Here is a 21463-nt window from a genome sequence, read left to right as displayed (position 1 = left end):
TAATAATAGTCTTCTCCTGGCCAATTCAAAAGGGAGAATCCCTGTTCTGATTGGCCAGGAGAAGGCCCAGCTTGGCCACCATTGGCCGTGTCCCGTGGGAGAATGCTGCTGCTAGTTGCTGACTAGATGACGGTTATGCCCCTTGAATTTGCCGAATTTATTTGGCGTCCGCCCGAACTCACCAAATTCGGCTCGTCGTTTTCCCGCCTTTTTCTGAATTCGGTTCCATCCGAAGTAGAACACCGAATTGGGGAAAATTCGGGTATTTTTCTTGTTGGATGGAACCGAATCGACAGCCCTAGTGTAGAGTTGCCAGGTCCCTCTTCACCACCGGTGGAAGGTTTTTGGGGCAGAGCCTGACGAAGGCGGGGTTTGGGGAGGGAAGGGACTTCAATGCCATAGAGTCCAATTGCCAAAGTGGCCATTTTCTCCAGGTGAACTGATCTCTATTGGCTGGAGATCAGTTGTAGTAGCAGGAGATCTCCAGCATCTAAGCAGCTAAGAGCAGAGCAGCCCAGTGGGCGCGTGAAACTTCTAACCTCAGAGAGATTATATGAATATGGTAACTTATTGAAGGAGCTTTGACTCCAATTGAAAGGAGAGCTGATGAAGCTGCCCACGGGGTAGTGAAAACGCAAAGCATCCGGACGGCGTTCCTCTCCACCTATCGTCCATCATCTTTCTCCCGGTTCCTGAGGGAACAATAAGCATATGAACAGTACAAAATTCTAAGAGACTAATAAGTCATTGAATGAGATAAGCCAAAAAAATATATTTTTGTATTGTATTGTATTGCCTCACATGTACTCATAGTTATTTTCATAAGTTTCCTTTATTAGATTGTATGTAATTTTTTCACTTTTGTCACTAAATTCACTGGCTTATAGAATAAGAGTTTGTATGTCATTTATAGAGCCCTTACTATACTTTCTCTCAGCTTGACTTTTATAGTAAACGTGCCTTTTTTGCTCCAGTACCTGGAGGTCGGCAACCCTACTTCTGTGTGTGTGTGTGTGTGTGTGTGTGTGTGTCTGTGTGTGTGAGAGAGAGAGAGAGAGAGAGAGAGAGAGATTTTCCCATCAATTCACAGCTGACTTATGGCGACCCCTGTGTTGGAATATCTGGTCCCGATATTCCTATTGATTAGCAGAGTGCACAAGGCTAATGCACAGCGGAATTGCACCTTTAACAGGAATCCACGTGTGTGTTCTCTCAGGAACAAAAGAAACTCAGGCTTTTGTTCTAATCAAACTAAAACTCATTTATTGTGGAAATACATCACTGATAGGAAAGGACAAACAAGTCCCCCTAAGCTAATTTAACTTTCTAGCTCTGTAGATATAAAAAGGTATCTGCCTTCCCTCCATTGTTATGGGGGAGAAGGCCTGTGCACGTGAGCACACGGCATCTAGCTTCTGGTCTGAAAGAAGGCAAAGGGGAGAAGAAGTGAAGTGAGCTAGGAAATAGAAACTACATTTCTAAAGTTAGAGGTAATTCAAAGACAGCTTTCTCTCTACTGGTGAGAGGCAGAACCAGGCAGAGTATGATTTATTGGCTCAAAGGCCTTTGGATACCAACTTCCCTAAAGCTTCTATGTGTGTGCATATGAGTACATAGTGTTTTATACCAGCCCTTATATCTTGGCACTAAAGAAAGGAGGAAATCGAAAGTCCCTGAGAATATCAGTCTACAACATCAAAGCACAGGAAGGGAGAGAGGGATAGTTATCAGATGACCCTTCTGTCCCTGTCTTCTCTATCTATCTAACTCTGTGGTAAGACCCCCTCTGGATCTGATGTTAAGTGACACCTCAAAGGCTATCTATTGTAATACCATGTAGGGGTTTCAAGGCAAGAGATGCTCAGAGGTGGTTTGCCATTGCCTGCCTCTGCGAGGGCTGAGAGAATTCTGAGAGACTGGCCAAAGGTCACCCAGCTGACTTCATGTAGAGGAGTGGGGAATCGAACCAGGTTCTCCAGATTAGAGTCAGCTGCTCTTAGGGCTAGTGTTGCCAACTGCCCAGTTGTGGCGGGCAATTGCCCACCAATCAACTGGGCTGACCGCTGACCAGCTGATGGAGGAAGCAGAAAGGGGGAATGATCCCCCGCGTGCTCCCGCGAAGGCTCCAGCCTCCTGTTCCATGCTGCAAGCCCGATTGGGCTTGTAGCATGGAAAGGGAGGCTACAGCGGTCCTCCCCAGCCCTGCTGTGCGCATGCTCTGAGCACGTGCACAGCAAGGCTAGGAAACCAGAAATGGAGTTGACAGCACGCAGGATTCCCTCCATCCAGTCCCGCCCAACAGAACCTCCCGCCTAAGGTAAGTGGGGACCTGGCAACCCTACTTAGGGTGCTTACACACATGCAAAATAATGCACTTCCAATCTACTTTCTATGCACTTTAATGCTCTTTTACAAGTGGATTTTGCCACTTTCCGCAGTAAAATCCAACTGCAAAGTGCATTGAAAGTGTATTATTCGGCATGTGTGAAAGCGCCCTTAATCACTACACCACACTGGCTCTATTTCCCCTCTACCTTATGTTTTCTTTTTCTAGAAATCTGACACTCAACTGCTGTCAACAGTCTATGCTTTTTAGGGAGCAATGAGCTTGATCAGTCCTCATCTGGTTGCATTTTTAAAAAATGTCTGCATTCCTGGAAAGCCCCCCTCCCCAGGTATTCAGAGTCCCTGCCTTGTCAGTGGGTAAACCTGTTTCACTACCCTCCTGTTAAACCCAGGATCAAATTACAAGTTTTTACGATGGAGATTCATTTAATAAAGAATGAATGTGTGAAGTAGATAATGGACTCTGCACTATACTTTACGTGTCTAGCTGCACTGCAACAGCATAGAGCATATGTGCTTGCCAGGCTAAATGCACAACCCTCTGCCTTGCTATATGGAAGATTTACAGCCCATTCCTGAGCTGATGGTGTAAGGAGACGGCGGGGAAGAGGCACAGCTTCGCCTTCTCCTAAGCCGTTTCGCATACGCCGTTAAACAAAAAAAGCCGTTTTGCGGCTTTTTTCTGTTTAACAGGGGCCTTTCGCCCCATAGGGAACAGCGAGGGCCGAACCGGGATAGGAAGCCACCTAACCGGCGGCTCCTCCCCCAGCCTGCCCCCCTGTGTCAGCATGGCCACTCTATGCCATGGCCTGCACCACAGAGAGGTTGCGCCAGCAGAGGGGCGAGCTGCTGTCTTGCGGCTCTCGGCCGCCGGCGGGACTGGCCTCGCCACCAGCGTAAGTGCATGTAAATCTGTGATTACACGCACTTACGCTGGCGGCGAGGTCATGCACCTAAGAGGTTTTGCCCGGAAACCTCAGGAATGCGTGGTTAATAAAATCCCATTTGCAGAAAGAGTTTGCTTCTGTGGGAATGGTGAAATTGAATCCCTTGTGCGTGTCCTTTTCAATTGTTGCTTTTATGCTTGTAGCCGATCCCAATTCATTGACCCACTGTTTGTAAACAGGGAATGGCTCTCTGGTGAAATCAGGACATCCTATCTTATGACCACCCAAAAATAATTGAATCAGTGGCAAGGTCTTACAGCTAGCAATCTGGTACCGTGAATGGGGTGTAGCTTTCCTTAATGGCTGATTTGGTTTTATCCAATTTTACTTATTTGTACTCAGTTTTACCCAAATGTATGTTCTGCCTTTTATATGCCATAAAGGCTTGTGTTGTGTTGTGTTGTGTTGTGTGATAATGGACTCTGCAATCTGCAATTTCCCAGTTTCTTTATAACTTTATAACTTATCTGCACAATAGACCTGCAAAGTAGGTTAGGCTGAGACAAAGTGTCTAGCATGAGGTCTCCCAGTGAGCTTCATGGCTAGGGTTGCCAGGTCTGGGTTGGGAAATACCTGGAGATTTTGGGGGCAGAGTCTGAGGAGGGTGGGGTTTGGGGAGGGGAGGGACTTCAATGCCATAGAGTCCAATTGCCAAAGCAGCCATTTTCTCCAGGTGCACTGATCTCTATCGGCTGGAGATCAGTTGTAATAGCAGGAGATCTCCAGCTAGTACCTGGAGGTTGGCAACCCTATTCATGGCTGAGTGCAGCATTAAAGGCAAGTCTCTCTGCTCCTAGTCTCCAAACCCTGCCCTCCTCAGGCTCCACTCCCCAAACCTCCAGGTATTTCCCAACTCAGAGCTGGCAACCCTATCCTAGTCCTACACTTTAAGGACTACACCACACCGGCTCTGCATAAACTTGGATTCTACTTCTCAACTAGGAAACATTCAGGACATTCATAGTGAATGTGTTCTAGTCAACCATACTGTTTTTGACCATTGAGACACAAGCTGTTCACTGGGTGTCTTTGATTCAGCACTGAATGCCTGTTAAACTTTATTTACTCTATTTATATCCTGCCTTTCTCCTAGGGTTGCCAGCTGTAGGTTGGGAAATACTAGGAAATTTTTGGGACAGAGCCTGAGGAGGGAAGAGTTTGGAGAGGGGAGGGACTTCAATGCCATAGAGTCCAATTGCCAAAACAGCCATTTTCTCCAGGGGAACTGTTGTCTGTCGGCCAGAGATCAGTTATAATAGCGGGAGATCTCCAGCCACCACCTGGAGGTTGGCAACCCTGCTTTCACCCCAATGGGGCCCCAAAGTGGCTTGGACCATTCTCCTCTCCTTCGTTTTACCCTCACAACTCTGTGAGGTATGTTAGGATGAGTGTTGAACTGGCCCAAGGTCATCCTGCAAGCTTCCATGGCACAAGTGAGGATTTGAACCTGGGTCTCCCAGATACTAGTCTGACACTAACTACCACACCACACTGGCTCTCCAATCAGGTCTGCATCGTTTTCTGTAAAACTATGCATGCGTAAAAAATGCTGCCAACACAAACAGATTAGCAGCCATTAATGTTGCTAAGGAATACTTAGACAATTTTTTCCCTTTAAATAGCATTTATTTTTGACTGATTAATATATTTTGTGAATAATTTCTCTGTCTACTGCCTGCCAAGCAGAGCAGCAAAGAAGAAGAAGAAGAAGAAGAGTTGGTTTTTATATGCCGACTTTCTCTACCACTTAAGAAAGGCTCAAACCGGCTTACAATCACCTTCCCTTCCCCTCCCCATAACAGACACACCGTGAGGTGAGTGGGGCTGAGAGAGTGTGACTTGCCTAAGGTCACCCAGCTGGCTTCACGTGTAGGAGCGGGGAAACCACCAGATTAGCCTCTGCTGCTCATGTGGAGTAGGGAATCAAACCTGGTTCTCCAGATCAAACTCCACCGCTTCAAACCACCGCTCTTAACCACTACACCACAGAGGGAAATAAAATTCAGCTGATCTGTGTGAGAACAAGCATGCACAAAACACCAGTTGCATTAATCTGTAATGTTAGGAAGGAATAGCAGAAGCAAACCCAAGGAAAGGGTTCATTAACAAACTGCTCATCGAAAAATAAGCTCTTTGTTCAGAGTTGGCCAACAGGACGTTAGCCGTACTGGCAAATGTTCAAGCATCTTTGTGTACTGGGTTCCTGGTCATATGTTTAAATGTTTTAAGTTTTTCCCCTTCCTTTTGCATGAGAAGAGCAAAGGAAATAAAGCACTGTACTAGACAGAAGCCAGTTAAGTTGCACTGTCTACACCATCTTAGTATGAAGCTCCTATCATCTATGTGACCTTGATTACCAAGGCACAAGGATTCACAACCTCCGACAGCAAAAGAGTAATAAATTCCAAAACCTGTTCCCAAGGTCGCTTCTATGCTGCCTCAGGAAATGACAAATTCTGCATCCCCAAGTGAATTACTACAATGTGCATTATTTTACACAAGTTTGAAACTTTAGGCTTTATTTCTTTTATTCTTAGCAAGGAAGTGTCCAGAATTTGAGTCTGCGGTCTCGAATCCACCTTCTCCTTTCAACAAAGCCTGTGCCAATATGTTCCTTTGACTCTTCCAGGCGCTGCCGTCTGATGTCCATTGTTTAACATGGCCTTGTCTTCCCTCTCTTTGGAACAATTTCTGGAGAGGGGGGATTTGCTTGCCTCTCTGAGCAGCTGGTCCAAGTGTCACAGCCGATTAGACGAGAAAGGAGGAGAGTGGGAAGGGACGACACTTCACTTCTCGAGTCCTGCTGTCATGGGGCAGATGTGGAGTCCAACACATGTTCCCCAGTTCCACCATACCTCTAATTAATCACCTCAGCCACAAAGTCATGACAACCTCTCACCTCAAGTGAGAAGCACCACGAGGCAGGAGAGCAGAAGGCAACTCAAAGACTTGGACTGGAAAGCAGATACGGGCTTGCTTTTTGTCTCTCTCCCTCAACATGGGGTATTATTGTCCCTCCATCTTGGCTTCCCCTTGTCAGTCAGGACACTTTCCTCTTTGTATGGATATCTGAGGCAGAAAACAGGGCTGGCTCTGAAATTGTACTGTTGCCTGGACTAAGGATGGGTCACTGGCCACCAAGATCAAGTTAATTCATGCCATTGTATTCCCTATTACTATGTATGGGTGTGAAAGCTGGACATTGAAGAAAGCTGATAGGAAGAAAGAAGATTCCTTTGAAATGGGGTTTTGGAGGAGAGTGTACTGTTACAGATACCGTGGACTGCCAAAAAAACAAATCAGTGGGTTATAGATCAAATCGAGCCTGAACTGACCCTAGAAGCTAAAATGACTAAACTGAGGCTATTGTATTTTGGTCACAGTATGGGAAGACCAGAGTCACTGGAAAGGCGGTCATGCTAGGAAAAGTTGAGGGCAGCAGGAAGAGAGGAAGACCCAACAAGAGATGGATTGACTCTATAAAGGAAGCCACAGCCCTCGATTTGCGGGACCCGAGCAAGGCTGTCAAAGATAGGACATTTTGGAGGACTGTGATTCATAGGGTCACCGTTAATCGGAAGCGACTTGACAGCACTTAACACACACACTGGACTAAGGCGATTCCAAGACAGGGCCAACTGAAATCAGAGAACCGGCATAGTCCTTAACATTGGTTTGGCATCATATGCAGTCCAAAAGACCAGGCCAGTGAAGCACAATGCACTGCCGAACTCCATCACAGCAGCAAGCCATTATCTAGGCCCCTCTTACCTTTTGATCAAGGACTGATGTAATAAAAAAAATGGCCTATTGGTCATCATTCCTGTTAGCCAATTTGAGAACATCAGTGATTTTGTTGTCAGATTCCTGTAAATGGGGCTTGGACCACAACACAAAGCATGTTGGATGACAGGACTTGAACTAATGGATATAAAGTACAGCAAAGGAAATTTAATCTAAATTTGAGGAAGAACTTTCTGATGGCAACGTATGTTCAATATTGGAGCAGTCTCCCTCATGAAGTGGTGGATTCTTTATCACTGGAAGTTTTAAAGTATCAATTGGACACCTTCTTGTTGAGTGGGTTGGACTAGTTGACCCTGGTGGTCCCTTCCAACTCTGAAATAAATAGATAAATAAATAAATAAATAAATAACTCTTGTATACAGATGAGTGCATAGTTCCTCTTTTGTGATTCTGTCGCGCGCCCCCCGCTGCATTTCATTCCTCTTTAATTCCAGTTTATCCAGAATAATTTCTAAAATTAATTCCAGTATCAAACTATGCACAGTGGGCTGTTACTTTCATTTCCCTCAGGTCATATGTATGCTTTCCCCCTTCATATTACTGATGCACACTGATAAAACAATCCAGTTCACCAGAGTAGCTTCCACCGCTCATGTGTAGGAGTGGGGAATCAAACCTGGTTCTTCAGATTAGAGTCCACCGCTCCAGACCACCACTCTTAACCACTACACCTCACTGGTGGGGTCAGAAAGAGTCAGAGAGAAACTCTCAGGTTAGACAAAAAGAAGCACCCCACTCATCAAGCTTACCCTACGTGGGACCGGCATCAGAATTTTACCCTTGGTGGGATATATAATGTAACCTACAATTTGGAAATGAAAAATGTGTAGAAATTTATGCAAGATGCCTTCTGAAGGACTGAAGGATTGTTAAATAGCCAAGAATTTGAAACGGCCGTATCCTCCAATGCTAGTGGCATCCATTGTACTACATGACATTTGTCTGCAAAAGAAGAATTTTTGTACTCAGTTTTGGGACAATTGAAAATATGAATATTTATGAATGACTTTTTGTAGGTCCTATTATATATATTGTCTTATATTGTATGTATATGCACGTAGCTATTTATAAAGTAACTTTGTTTAAGTAGTGTTTCGCTCCTGTACTAAGTCCCTGGAGGTTGGCAACCCTACATGTAAAATATCCAGGTTTTGCAATGGCAGCTCCATTTGATGGTTTGTGGATGCACAGACAGTGCGTGGAGGTGGCAGAAACTGCTTGTTCCTGTGCACCATGACCACAAGCAGAAAAAAAATCCTAAATGTGCTCGGGAGGCACACAGCTCCCATTGGACATCTGATACAAAGTCCCCTGTTGTCCACAAGCAAACACAAGGGCCATTTTTACATGGTAATTAGCAGCGCATTCCAGGCTGAAGTGCCCCGCATATTTTTTTGAATTTTGCATGCTGAACCATCATTCCGGAAGTGACTGCGAAGCCGGCTCATACTTGCTTCGCATTACAAAAGAGCCCATTAAACACAACCTTTGGTGTTTGCCTCGAAGAATCTCCCTCAAGGGACAATGCAAAACAACAGAGGTGCGTTAGCTATGCATATGCTAATGGCTATACAAACAGGAACAAAGGAGCAGGCGAGTGGGGGGAGTGGAACTTCTTTTGCATGGGGACTGTGAAAAGGCATTTTTGAAGTCGCATTTTAAAAAAGAGCTTTGAGCGAGCATCAAAATTGACCATGCAAAAATTGCCTAGGAATTTATTATGTGTAGATTGCCCTAACTTTGTCTTCCAGGTTTGTGGATGCCTAGGAAATGTACTTTCCAATCAGTTTTTGGGGTGATAAGAATCTCACAGGCAGCTAGAAACTGCATTCAGAAAAAGAAGAATCAGGGGAAATTCCAGTCAAATGTGTTGACGCTAGAATGCATTGCCAGAAGCGATGGCTATGTGTACATGTCTTACCTGGGAACACGATTACCTTCTTTGCAAGCAATAGACCCACAGTCTTCCAGCATAGCATAGCCTTCCTCGTTCAATTGAGGAAGTCTCCATCTTGTGGCCAAGACGGACACAGCACCTCCAGAACCTAGTATCTATTCCTGGTATGAAAGGGGGGTTTATTGAAGACTGACATTGATCAGAGATGTGAAATGAAGAGTCAAGATAAAGCACTAAGCTTCTACCTGACACTGAGATAGATACAGTTCCACAGGGCCTGTAAGACTGAGATGTTCCGCCAGACCTATGGTTAGGGTTGCCAGCTCCGGGTTGGGAAATACCTGGAGGTTTTTGGGACGGAGCCTGAGGAAGGCGGGATTTGGAGAGGGACTTCAATGCCATAGAGTCCAATTGCTAAAACGGCCATTTTCTCCAGGGGAACTGATCTCTATCGGCTGGAGATCAGTTGGAATAGCAGGAGATCTCCAGCCACCCCTTGGAGGTTTTGTACTCTTGAGCCCAGTTAACAATCTTCATCTGAAGCTCTGCTATGAAGCCCTGCTCTCCATGCTTCAAAAGAGGCTGGTGGTGATCAGGGTCAGAGCTTTTTTAGCGGTGGCACCTCACCTTTGAAATGCCTTCCCCCACTTGAGGCTTGCCTCATGCCTACCATATTTACCCTTTAGGCATCAGGACAAAACATTTATTTTTTTACCCAGGCTTTTCAGCTGCATCTAGTCAGAGGACTTCCTATCTGTTTAGTCTATATGCAGAACATTTATAGAAAGCTGTATTAGGTTTAGATGAAGGTGTAGTGAAAGTTGGTATTAACAATTTGAGATATGCAGATGACACTCCATTACTTGCAGAAAATATTAAAGACTTGAAATGACTACTGACAAAGGTTAAAGCAGAAAGTGCCAAAGCAGGGTTACAGCTGAACATCAAGAAGACAGAAGTCATGACTACTTGGGAATTACTCAACTTTAACGTTGACAATAAAGAAATTGAAATGGTTAAAGAGTTTTTATTCCTTAGTTCTATCATTAACCAAAAAGGGAGATTGCAAGGAAAAATCAGAAGGAAGGGTCATGACCTTAAGGTAAAGGTAAAGGTCCCCTGTGCACTCACTGGGTCATTCCTGACCCATGGGGTGACATCATATCCCGACGTTTACTAGGCAGACTTTGTTTACGGGGTGGTTTGCCAGTGCCTTCCCCAGTCCTCCAGCAAGCTGGGTACTCATTTTACCAACCTCGGAAGGATGGAAGGCTGAGTCAACCTTGAGCCAACTACCTGAACCCAACTTCCATCGGGATCGAACTCAGGTCGTGAGCAGAGCTTGGACTGCAGTACTGCAGCTTACCACTCTGCGCCACGGGGCTCGTGACCTTGGGAAGTCATTAATTCATGTGGTGGAGGAAAGTGCTGTCAAGTCACCCATTGGGTTTTCAAGGCAAGAGATGTTGGGAGGAGGTTGGCCATTGCCTGCCCCCGTGTGGGCTGAAAGAGTTCTGAGAGAACTGCGACTATCCAAAGGTCACCCAGTGGGCTTCATGTGAGGGAGTGGGGAATCAAACCGGGTTCTCCAGATTAGAGTCCACTGCTCTTAACCACTAGACCACGCTGACTCTCCTGAGTCACCATAAGTCGGGGTGACTTCACAGGACATAACACACACAGCCAGAGGACTTCTATATGAATACCGTTTTAGGTTGCTCAATGTTTGTTTTATGCTCTGGCTTGATTTTAATGACTTGTTTTGTTTCGCTTATTGTTTTAGTTGTGAGCTTCTCTGAGCAGGTCTCTGGAGAGGTGGCACATTCATTTTCTAAATAAAGAATAAATAAATCTAGTTCTTACTTTCAGAGGGTTTGGTTTCTTAAGATCCTTAAGCAAGGTCTATCTTCTCTCCCCTTTTCTGGCAAACAAAATCTTATTTTTGCTGCGGGAGCTCTGCATGATTTTGCATATTATTACCCACCCACCTCAAAATTGAAAATGCAGGCAAAACACGGGGGAAAGCAGGGGGAGAGGGAGGAGATCTTTGACGGTCGGAAATGCATAACCCAAACAAAGACCCGAAGTCGTCGGAAGGGTGATGGAGAGTGAAACATCCATGCATAAAAGAAGTTGGTCAACCACTTTGTCGGGGGTCCTTCTGGATCCTTGCAGTTATGCAAGCCGACTCAGCTTTCTCTGTCCCCTTTTCCTCTCCGCAAGCAGTGTGACATTTGCTGGCACTCTTTCTGTGCGCCACTCATCATGGTCAAAGCTTTCGCAAGCCGTCTCTTCCTTTATGGCACACCACCCAGCGTCTGCAGAGTCATTAAACATAAGCTTCCTGGATGCGCCTCCTAACGAGGCTGATACAAAGTGATCACTGGTGTCTCGTATGCAGACAAACAGAAAATTGGACAACATGGCAAAACAGTAAATGGGGAAAGAGTAATGGCTCTGGAAATACACTACAATTTCATACACTGATCGCTGCATATCCTTGGCTGCTCCCAGCTGCCACTCAAACCACAGTCGTCAATGGCCTCCGAAGCTTGTGCCAACTTGGTTGTAATAGTGATGCGAAAGCGGAAGTCCATCGATGCGCTGGCACAGACTGACACAAAGGCAGTCTTCTTGCCAATGTGCTGCAGGGCAGAGAAGGGCTGGTACACTAGTGATCCCTTGAAGAGGATACCCTGTCCCAGAGAATTCAGTGGGTGCAACGTAGAAGTAGGGATGCTCAGACACCTGCAGGTTGGGCTCATACTGTGCTCACCAGTGTTGAGAAGAGCTGATTTTGTTTTTGTCCAGCAGTTTGGCTGTTCATGAGTAGGTAGAGCCTGTTTGGTGAGTTACTTCCCACATTTTCAGACAGTACAGTGTAAATGGACGTTTCACACATGACTATTCTCATATAGAAGAAGGTTGGTTTTTATATGCCAACTTTCTCTACCACTTAAGGGAGAATCAAACCAGCTTACAATCACCTTCCCTTCCTCCCCACAACAGACACCCTGTGGGGTAGGTGGGGCTGAGAAAGTGTGACTAGCCCAAGTTCACCCAGCTGGCTTCATGTGTAGGAGTGGGGAAACCAACCCGGTTCACCATATTAGCCTCCACAGCTCATGTGGAGGAGTAGGGGAATCAAACCCGGTTCTCCAGATCAGAGTCCACCACTCCAAACCACCGCTCTTAACCACTACACCATGCTGACTCATTGGAAGTCCTATTTACTCTTTGAACATTGTGGTCCTGACTCCCGACTATGCACTGTTCCACAGCAAATAGTTTAAATACAGAGCCAGAAACCGATCTCTTGTTTATGAATGTTAAAAAAAAGTTGTACCATTTGGTGTTCCTCTACATCCATGTTATCAGTGTTGTTTTGCACATGCACATTTGTGTACAGCCGTTGTGGTCCCACTTCCCCCTGTTGTCATTTCATTACCCAACCATCCATGAGCCTGGGGGAGAACTGGTTTCACCGACTACAGAGATGAAAAAGCAGCAAAAGTAAATACAATTCTACCAAAGCTAATGCACAGTCTCAAATCTGTTTGGCAGCTGGTAGTCTGATGAAGGTGACATGAGATATTCAAGGCTTGATGCATGAATGATCATGGCCAGGGGTGGATTGGGAGGGAAAAAATGGTCTGGCAGGGAGGGCAACCTTCCCAGGACTTGACCCCAACCCCCCGCAGGACTTTTCCTGGTGGCCATAATGTCCAATCCATTCCGATCATGTCTTCCAAAAGTAGTATGATCAACTGCAAAGTATGCTTGTTGCAAATTTTGTGACACATCTACAGAGAACCAACATTTCTCATAACCCCACCCTTGGTTCCATTATTTCCTCACATTACAGGATGTCAGTGAGACAGAACTCAGCAACCAGTTTTATATATTTGATTGGCAGCTAGACTGAATGAAATCGTACATCAATCAGGACCAAACGGTCTTTCTCTGCAAAAGGCAGATAGCAGATGAGATAACTTTTAGGAGAACTTCTAGTTCTCGTGGGCTGTTAATTAAGCAAGAGGGTGACACGTTTCCTGCTGAACAAGTTAACTAATGGACCAATGAAATGAATGAATGAAGCAGTCGCATTTTTATAAAAGGGTGGTTACAAGTGTTCCAAATTTTAATTGATTCAAGTGAAGAAATTGTAGGAAGTTCTCATTATTATGGGAGATGTCAAAATCCTGCTGATACTAAGGCTAAACTAGGGTGTAAGAACTCGGGCTAGAGAGCCAGTGTGGTGTAGTGGTTAAGAGCAGTGGACTCTAATCTGGAGAACTGGGTTTGATTCCCCACTCCTCCATATGAGTGGCAGACTCTAATCTGGTGAACTGGATTGGTTTCCCCACTCCTACACGTGAAGCCAGCTGGGGGACGGGACCTTAGGCTAGTCACACTCTCTCAGCCCCACCTACCTCACAAGGTGTCTGTAGTGGGGAGAGGAAGGGAAGGAGATTGTTAGCCAGTTTGATTCTCCTTAAAAGGTAGAGAAAGTCAGCATATAAAAACCAACTCTTCTTCTTCTTCTCCTCCTCCTCCTCTTCAGGACACCTAAGAGCCATTTTGTAGTGTATGCCTGAGGCCCAAATTCTTTGTAATGGAAATGATTTTTTTAATTAAAGTAGCTATATCAAGCACCTCCTCCCTCTGATAAACTTGTGATCTAATTCAAAGCTCTCCTTGGTTGCATTAAGTTTCTAAAGAAGCATTGAAGACTGATTATGAGTCTCTTGCATCACACAAAGTTTGGCCTTAATCATGTGAAGCTGGAATGGAACAATTCTGTGTTTATGTGTTAAGTGCTGGTATGTTTATCAGACAGCCAGGACTGGCTACATCTCCCTATATGTGTGGGGGGCAGGCGGGGGGGATTGGTGACACAGAATATATGAAAAGATCCTATCCTTTAGCTTACTTCAATCCTGAAATTAATTACTCTGATGTTAAGATTTCCTTTTCTATGTCTCAAAAGGGTGATGGCTACAGAAACATGCATGGGAATAAAATCACAACTGAAAGAGACTAAACTGAGATACAGTTTTGTGAAATGGTTAGCATAATGGGTTAGGCCTGGGAAGGCCTAGGTTCAAAGCTATGCTCAGCTGTATAGGGTTGCCAACTTCCAGGTGGAGGCTGGAGATCTCCCAGTATTACAAGTGATCTCCAGATGACAGAGATCAGTTCCCCTGTAGAAAATGGCCGTTTTGGAAGGTGGACGCTATGGCATTATACCCCACTGAAGTCCCTCCCCTCCCCAAACCTCACCCTCCTCAGGCTCCACCCCCAAAATCTCCAGGTATTTCCTAACCCGGAGCTGGCAACCTTAGCTGTGAAGCTCACTGGGTGACCTTGGGCCAGACACACTCTCCGGGCTAACCCACCATGCAGTGCTTCAATTAGGATAAAAAGAAGGAGGGGAAAACAATATATATTGCCCTCAGCTCCTTGAAGAAAGGGTGGGATAAATATGACTTCCTGCTGAGTAGGGCTGCCAACTCCAGGTTGGAAAATTCCTGAAGATTTGGGAGTGGAGCCTGTGGGAGCACAGCAGGGTAGAATGCCATAGAGCCTGTTTTCCAAAGCAGCTATTTTCTCCAGGAAAAAATTATCTCTGTATTCTGGAGACCAGGTGTAATTCTAGGAGATCTCCAGGTCCCACTTGGATGGTGGCAGCTCTATTGGTGAGGTCAAGGGGGTGGAGCCAAGGAGTTCAAAGGGCAGAACCAACCCAGAATGTGCTATTCCTCAGAGGTGAAAAGTGATTCCATGTTCCAACCACTACATCCAGGAATGGGGATGGGGATGGGGTGGAGCAAAAAGAGAGGAGGAAAACTAAAAGAGAGAGAAAAAGCAATGGATGTATAGAAGGAGTGGGTGGGGGAAGAGAGATTAATAAGTGTAAAGGAATTGGGGGAGAGAAGAAGCTTGCTGGGTGACCTTGGGACAGCCAGGATATCTGTGAAACATTGCAGGGTGTAGCATAATAGCTCTTGCAAGCGCTTTTGCTGTGCACATGGAAGAGAAAAAGCTACCCAGCCTTCCTGAATATCCATCCTGCCCAGCTCCATTTCCTTCTCTGCTCCCCATTTTCATTCTGTCTTGGTTGCTGCCACCTCCTAGCCTTAAAGAGTGTCTCCTGCTAAAGAGCTAGGGCTTTAGCACTCCTTTATCGTGTTGCCAACAGAAATCTCCATTCTGTGGTTGCATCTCCCATTTGGCTCTTTCTAGGGTTGTCAACTCTAGGTTGGGAAATCCTTCGATATTTGTGGGCGGAGTCATAGTTAAATTGTTAAATTGTGGAACTCCCTGCCCCAGGATGTGGTGATATCTGCCCACTTGGAAGGCTTTAAGAGGGGAGTAGACACGTACGTGGAGGAGAGGGCTATTCATGGCTACTATTAAAAATGGATACTGGTCATGATGTATACCTATTCTCTCCAGGATCAGAGGAGCATGCTTGTTATATTAGGTGATTTAGAACACAGGCAGGATAATGCTGCTGCAGTTGTCTTGTTTGTGGGCATCCTAGAGGCACCTGGTTGGCCACTGTAGTGGACTCTGATCTGGAGAACAGGGTTTGATTCACCACTCCTCCACATGAGCGGCGGAGGCTAATCTGGTGAACTGGATCCCGCCCCCACTCCTATACATGGTCAGCTGGGAGACCTTGGGCTAGTCACACACTCTCAGTCCCACCTACCTTGTAGGGTGTCTATTGTGGGGAGAGGAAGGTAAGGTGATTGAAGGCGGTTTGATTTTTTCCTAAAGTGGTAGAGAAAGTCGACATATAAAAACCAACTCTTCTTCTTCACTTTGTGAACAGACTGCTGGACTTGATGTACCTTGGTGTGATCAAGCATGGCCTTTCTTATGTTCTTATGAGTCTGGGGAGAGGGAGGTTTAGGGGGAGGGACCTCAGATGGAATTAATGACATGGAGTCTACCCTCCAGAGCTGACATTTCCTCCCGGATGTGGGGGACCAATCTCTGTAGTTTGGAGACCAAGTGTAACATCTAAAAAAACTAGCTAGCTCTTCTGCTAGGAGTCGAGTCATCTTTCTTTTTGCTTCTGCCTTCGAGTTCTGGTAGGCAGAGAAAGAAAGCTCTCAGTAACCTCTGAGCTAGAGCTGTTGAAAAAAAAATTCAGGTTCAGGTTTATTGTCCTCCCCCCACCCCTGGGAAAACCCAAATGCCAAATTCCCCTATACTAGTCAAGGTGGGAATTCGGCTTTAAATTCAGGATTCCTGAAAAATTCGGCCATTTAAATGCATTAAACCTTTTTTGCAGCTTTTCATGGCTGGGGGGGGGGGATTTTTGCTGGTAGAGGTCCCAAATTTTCAGGGGAGCATGAAGGGACTCTCCTCGCAAGAACTCCCAAGTTTGGTGAAGATTGGGTGAGGCGGTCCGAAGTTATGGGGTCTGGGTCTCCCCCTTCCTCCATAAGAATGCATAGGAACCGGTTCCTATTCCTGAAAACTTCTTGGAGTGACTGTGGCATGTAATATAAACACATATACCAGTCTAAGTATTCTCAGAGAAGGGTTTTTTGTCCATCCTATCAGCCAGGATGGTACATTTAGCATCTGCATGGAACTTAACTTCTTTTTTCTTGTTACTGTGCCATAATCTTCCAAAGTATGTCCATAAAGCCCCTTCCATAATGGCATTTAGGAGGGTCTTAAGTATAAATAACAAGGTATAAATGTCCTGGGAGGGAAGGCACCATGGTTTGGCAGGATCTTGTCAGATCTCGGAAGCTAAGCAGGCTCGGTACTTGGAAGGGAAGACCTCCAAGGAAGACTCTACAGAGGAAGGCAATGGCAAACCACCTCTGCTTAATCACCCACCTTGAAAAACCCCACTAGGGATTGCTATAAGTTGGCTGTGATTTGACAGCACTTTAAAGACACACACAAATGTCCAAATCCAGAATGCTCGTTGCTTGTTAAAGGTTTAGAAACATTATAACAGTGTCAGTTTTGCTCATTGGCCACTAGAGGAGGCTAGAATTACATCCAAACACCATTTGATTTTAACATTCCCTGGAATTCTACATCCCCAAATCTGAACCAGCAGCGGTGTCTAAATGATTGACCTTCTCTTAAAGGTGCCAATTCATTTACAGTCATCTCTTCTGTGGTTTAGTTTACTTGTTTCACTTGAATGCACGTTCTTGTGTGTATCTTATACATATGACTGGTATGTATCCTATAACCTAAGTGTGGAGATTTGGTTTATGCACCCAAGATTTATATGTATGTATAAAGGCTTTCATGCTCTTGAATCTCCCATTTCTTTAAAAATAGGAAAGATGCTTGTATTGTCATAGAGTGGGTATCTTGAGTCTCTGGAAGCTATACAATTTGTGACTCCAGAGGCTGATATGCTCCTTCTCCAGATACTTACTCAAGGTGGCTCACAAGTAAAAAAAGAAATACCATAAAACTGTAAAAACAACAGTATAAATTATCCATATTAAAAACAGGCCATTAAAAAGATTAACGACACCTTAATGCTTTCTCTTCGTATGCCTGTTCCTTAGGAATAAGAATCAGACTGGGTTTTCTGCTGATAGATCATGCCAGAGCAGCCCATAGGGTTGCCAGCTCTGGGTTGGGCAGTTTCTGGAGATCTGGGGATGAAGCCAAGGGAAAACTGGATTTGGGGAGGAGAGGGACCTTAACATGGTATAATGCCATAGACTCAATCCTCCAAAGCAGCCATTTTCTCCAGGGGACCAGATCCCTGTTGCCTGGAAATTAGTTGTAATTCCAGGAGTTGTCCAGGCCCTACCTGGAAGTTGGCAACCCTACCAATGCAGGACGTCGGAGACAGCGATCTGGATATTTCTTCAGCTTGCACACACTAGGCGCTTTCATAATGAAAAGCCATAACAAAAAGATATCTCAATATACAAATACCACCATCTTATCAAAGGTCACACTTCCTAAAAACAGTCAACGTGTCTTGCAAAAATAAAAATGGTGCCAAGGCATAAGTTGTAAGCCTTTCCACTGGCTAGCAACATTTTAGTGTTGCACTGTATAGCCAACGGTCCTTACCCGGAAGTCAATGACCCAAATGTTTTCTCTAATCTCCTTGTTTATATCAGATCTGCTGCTACTCTGTTCCTCACATATGCAGAGTCTCATAAGGGTTTGTTTTCCCGTATGGAACGTTCACAGTCAAAGAAGGCATTTGGCAGAAATGGAGGAGGATCAATGACCTGCAAAGAGCATTTGCAGAACAGTAAGGGGCAAGAGATGAGAGTTATATTCATGAGACAATGTAAACATTGTTCATTTATGCACGGGAGTTTTACCTGAGGTTCGTTGCTGGCGGGACCCACACTTTCCTGTTGGGAATCTCTGCACCAGCAGTCTCCAGTCACGTCCCACCCCTTTAAATGCTGCTTTGTAATTGGCCTACTTGTAGTGCTTACTGTGAGAGAAAACCCCCCCAAAACCCAATTGCCGCATAAAAAAACATTTTAAGACCAAAAACCAATCAAAGGAGCAATCCTCGGTTTTAAAAAGCCTTTCTTTTGTTCAGAAAGAGCTCCCAGGAAGCAGGAAGCATTTGAATCCCTGCCTCTTTATACGCTGCTTTGTAATTGGTTGTGAGAGAAACCAAGCTTGCCCCGCACTTTGCCTTATGCATGGGGATTTCACCCGGGGTGAGCTCAGGGAAGAGGGAAGAATCAGGTTAACAGAGGAACAGGAAATCCCGGGATTTGTGTAGGCTGGCAGCGAGGTCATCCCTAATGGGCAGAAAATTCGTGCAGAACTCCAAGGAACAACTGAGTCAGACAGGGGGCAAACGTGAGTCCAAGTGAGAAAATTCATGAGAAAATTTAAGCCGCTGTCATGCTACTTATGCCTGGTCTAAATGATACGCATACCATAGAGAGTTCTCTGTTTTCATGTGACATACTTGTTGTTTTGTAAAGGGATGCTTTTGGGGAGTTGTTAGGTTGCTGCTCAGGAATTCACCTCAAGAAGTCTGTGATTATCTGTAGAGATCCCGCCGGGAGGCGGGAGCATTATGAATGTTTGTATTGTGTTCAAGCCCTGACATGGATAGTCCAAGCTAGCCTGATCTCATCAGAAGCAGAGCATACAGGACCCCAAGAATTTCATGAGCTTCTGTTTAGTACCTTTCCTAATACAACTTTCTTGTAGGCAAAACCCCAAAAATGTTACGTTTCATGTTATAAATGTTGTGTATTGCTTACATAGAAATTGTTGGTATCAAAGAAAGTAGTAGATAGCCAAAGAAAGTAGTAGATAAGTAGTAGATAAAAATTATTTTTTAAAATATCTGAGCCAGCTTTTCTGGCTAACTAGAAATGGATTTGCCTTAATCCTTCAATAAAGTTTTTAATTTGGAAAACAAAAAAAGAAGCTAAGCAGGGTAAATTCTGGCAAGTATTTCGATGGGAGACCTCCAAGTAATACCAGGGTTGTAAGGTGGAATCAGGAGCCCCGTGGCACAAAGTGGTAAGCTGCAGTACTGCAGTCCAAGCTCTGCTCACGACCTGAGTTTGATCCCGATGGAAGTTGGTTTCAGCCGGCTCAAGGTTGACTCAGCCTTCCATCCTTCCGAGGTTGGTAAAATGAGTACCCAGCTTGCTGGGGGTAAGGGGAAGATGACTGGGGAACACACTGGCAAACCACCCCGTAAACATAGTCTGCCTAGTAAATGTTGGGATGTGACATCACCCCATGGGGTCAGGAATGACCTGGTGCTTGCACAGGGGACCTTTACCTTTTTAAGGTGGAGCCAGGGGATGGCAAATCACCTCTGAATATCTCTTGCCTTGAAAAGCCCACCAGGGTTCTCCATAAGTCATATGTGACTTGATGGCAGGGGAAAAAATTGTGCTCAAGGCCAACAAATTGAACATAACTCCTGAAAATATTGATGGGTTTTTGGTTGGCAATAAGGAATGCAGCATCAGTCCTTTCTGGATAACCTGCAGTCCCTCAGAAGAATCAAGATTGCGCTCTGGGGCACATTGAGACCCCTCCATATAGATGGAGGCACAGGCCTTCTCTGTGTTGTGTTACATAAGAACATAAGAAAAGTCCTGCTGGATGAGACCAAGGCCCATCAAGTCCAGCAGTCTGCTCACACAGTGGCCAACCAGGTGCCTCTAGGAAGCCCCCAAACAAGACGACTGCAGCAGCACCATCCTGCCTGTGTTCCACAGCACCCAAGATAATAGGCATGCTTCTCTGATCCTGGAGAGAATAGGTACGCATCATGACCAGTATTCATTTTTACTAGTAGCCATGAATACCCCTTTCCTCCATGAACATGTCCACTCCCCTCTTAAAGCCTTCCAAGTTGGCAGCCATCACCACATCCTGGGGCAGGGAGTTCCACAATTTAACTATGCGTTGGTGAAGAAATACTTCCTTTTATCTGTTTTGAATCTCTCACCCTCCAGCTTCAGAAGATGACCCCGCGTTCTAGTATTATGGGAGAGGGAGAAAAACTCCTTGTCTACTCTCTCCAAACCATGCATAATTTTATAGACCTCTATCATGTCTTCCCTCAGCCACCTTCTTTCCAAGCTTAACAATTTTAACTGCTCCTCATAGGGCAGTTGCTCTAGTCCCCTAATTCAACTGCTCTCCAGCCGATAGAGATCAGATCACCTGTAGAAAAATGGCCGCTTTGGCAATTGAATTCTATGGCATTGTGTGTTGTGTCTTGGGCCAAGTGCAGTTGGCTTGCTACTTGAAGCCCATCCTCAAAATGTACCATCAGGCCTCAAGTAACCAACTTCCATTCCCAGGTTGGGATACTGCAATGTGTTCCACATGGGGCTGACTATGAAGACCCTCTGGTTGCTTTAATTATGGTACAATGCTGCTACATGGTCGCCACTGGGCCACTTACATAGAACCGTATTTCAAGCGTCAGTATTGACTGCCAACTCTCTCCTGGGTCCAATTCAAAACTGATTATTACATAAAAAGCCTTGTTTACCACCTGAGTCCAGAGTATGTGAACCTGCTTAGGAGATAAGACGGCATTAGGGTTGCCAGGTCCCTCTTCACTACCGGCGGGAGGTTCTTGGGGTGGAGCCTAAGGAGGGTGGGGTTTAGGGAGGGGAGGGACTTCAATGCCATAGATGCCAATTGCCAACACAGCCATTTTCTCCAGGTGAACTGATCTCTATCGGCTGGAGATCAGTTGTAATAGCAGGATATCTCCAGCTAGTACCTGGAGGTTGGCAACCCTAGGTGGCATGGTGTAGCCCAGTCTCATCAGATCTCAGAAACTAAGCAGGGTCGGTACTTGTAAGGGAGGCCACTAAGACTCTGCAGAGGAAGACAATGGCAAACCAGCTCTGCTTCTCACTTGCCTTGAAAGCCCCTTGCTGGGCGCCCTGACTCAGCTGCAACTTGACAGGGCTTTACACAAACACTCACACAT

This window comes from Euleptes europaea, chromosome 2, assembly GCF_029931775.1.
Source record: "Euleptes europaea isolate rEulEur1 chromosome 2, rEulEur1.hap1, whole genome shotgun sequence".
NCBI classification, from domain to species: Eukaryota; Metazoa; Chordata; class Lepidosauria; order Squamata; family Sphaerodactylidae; genus Euleptes; species Euleptes europaea.
This window is presented reverse-complemented; position numbering follows the sequence as displayed.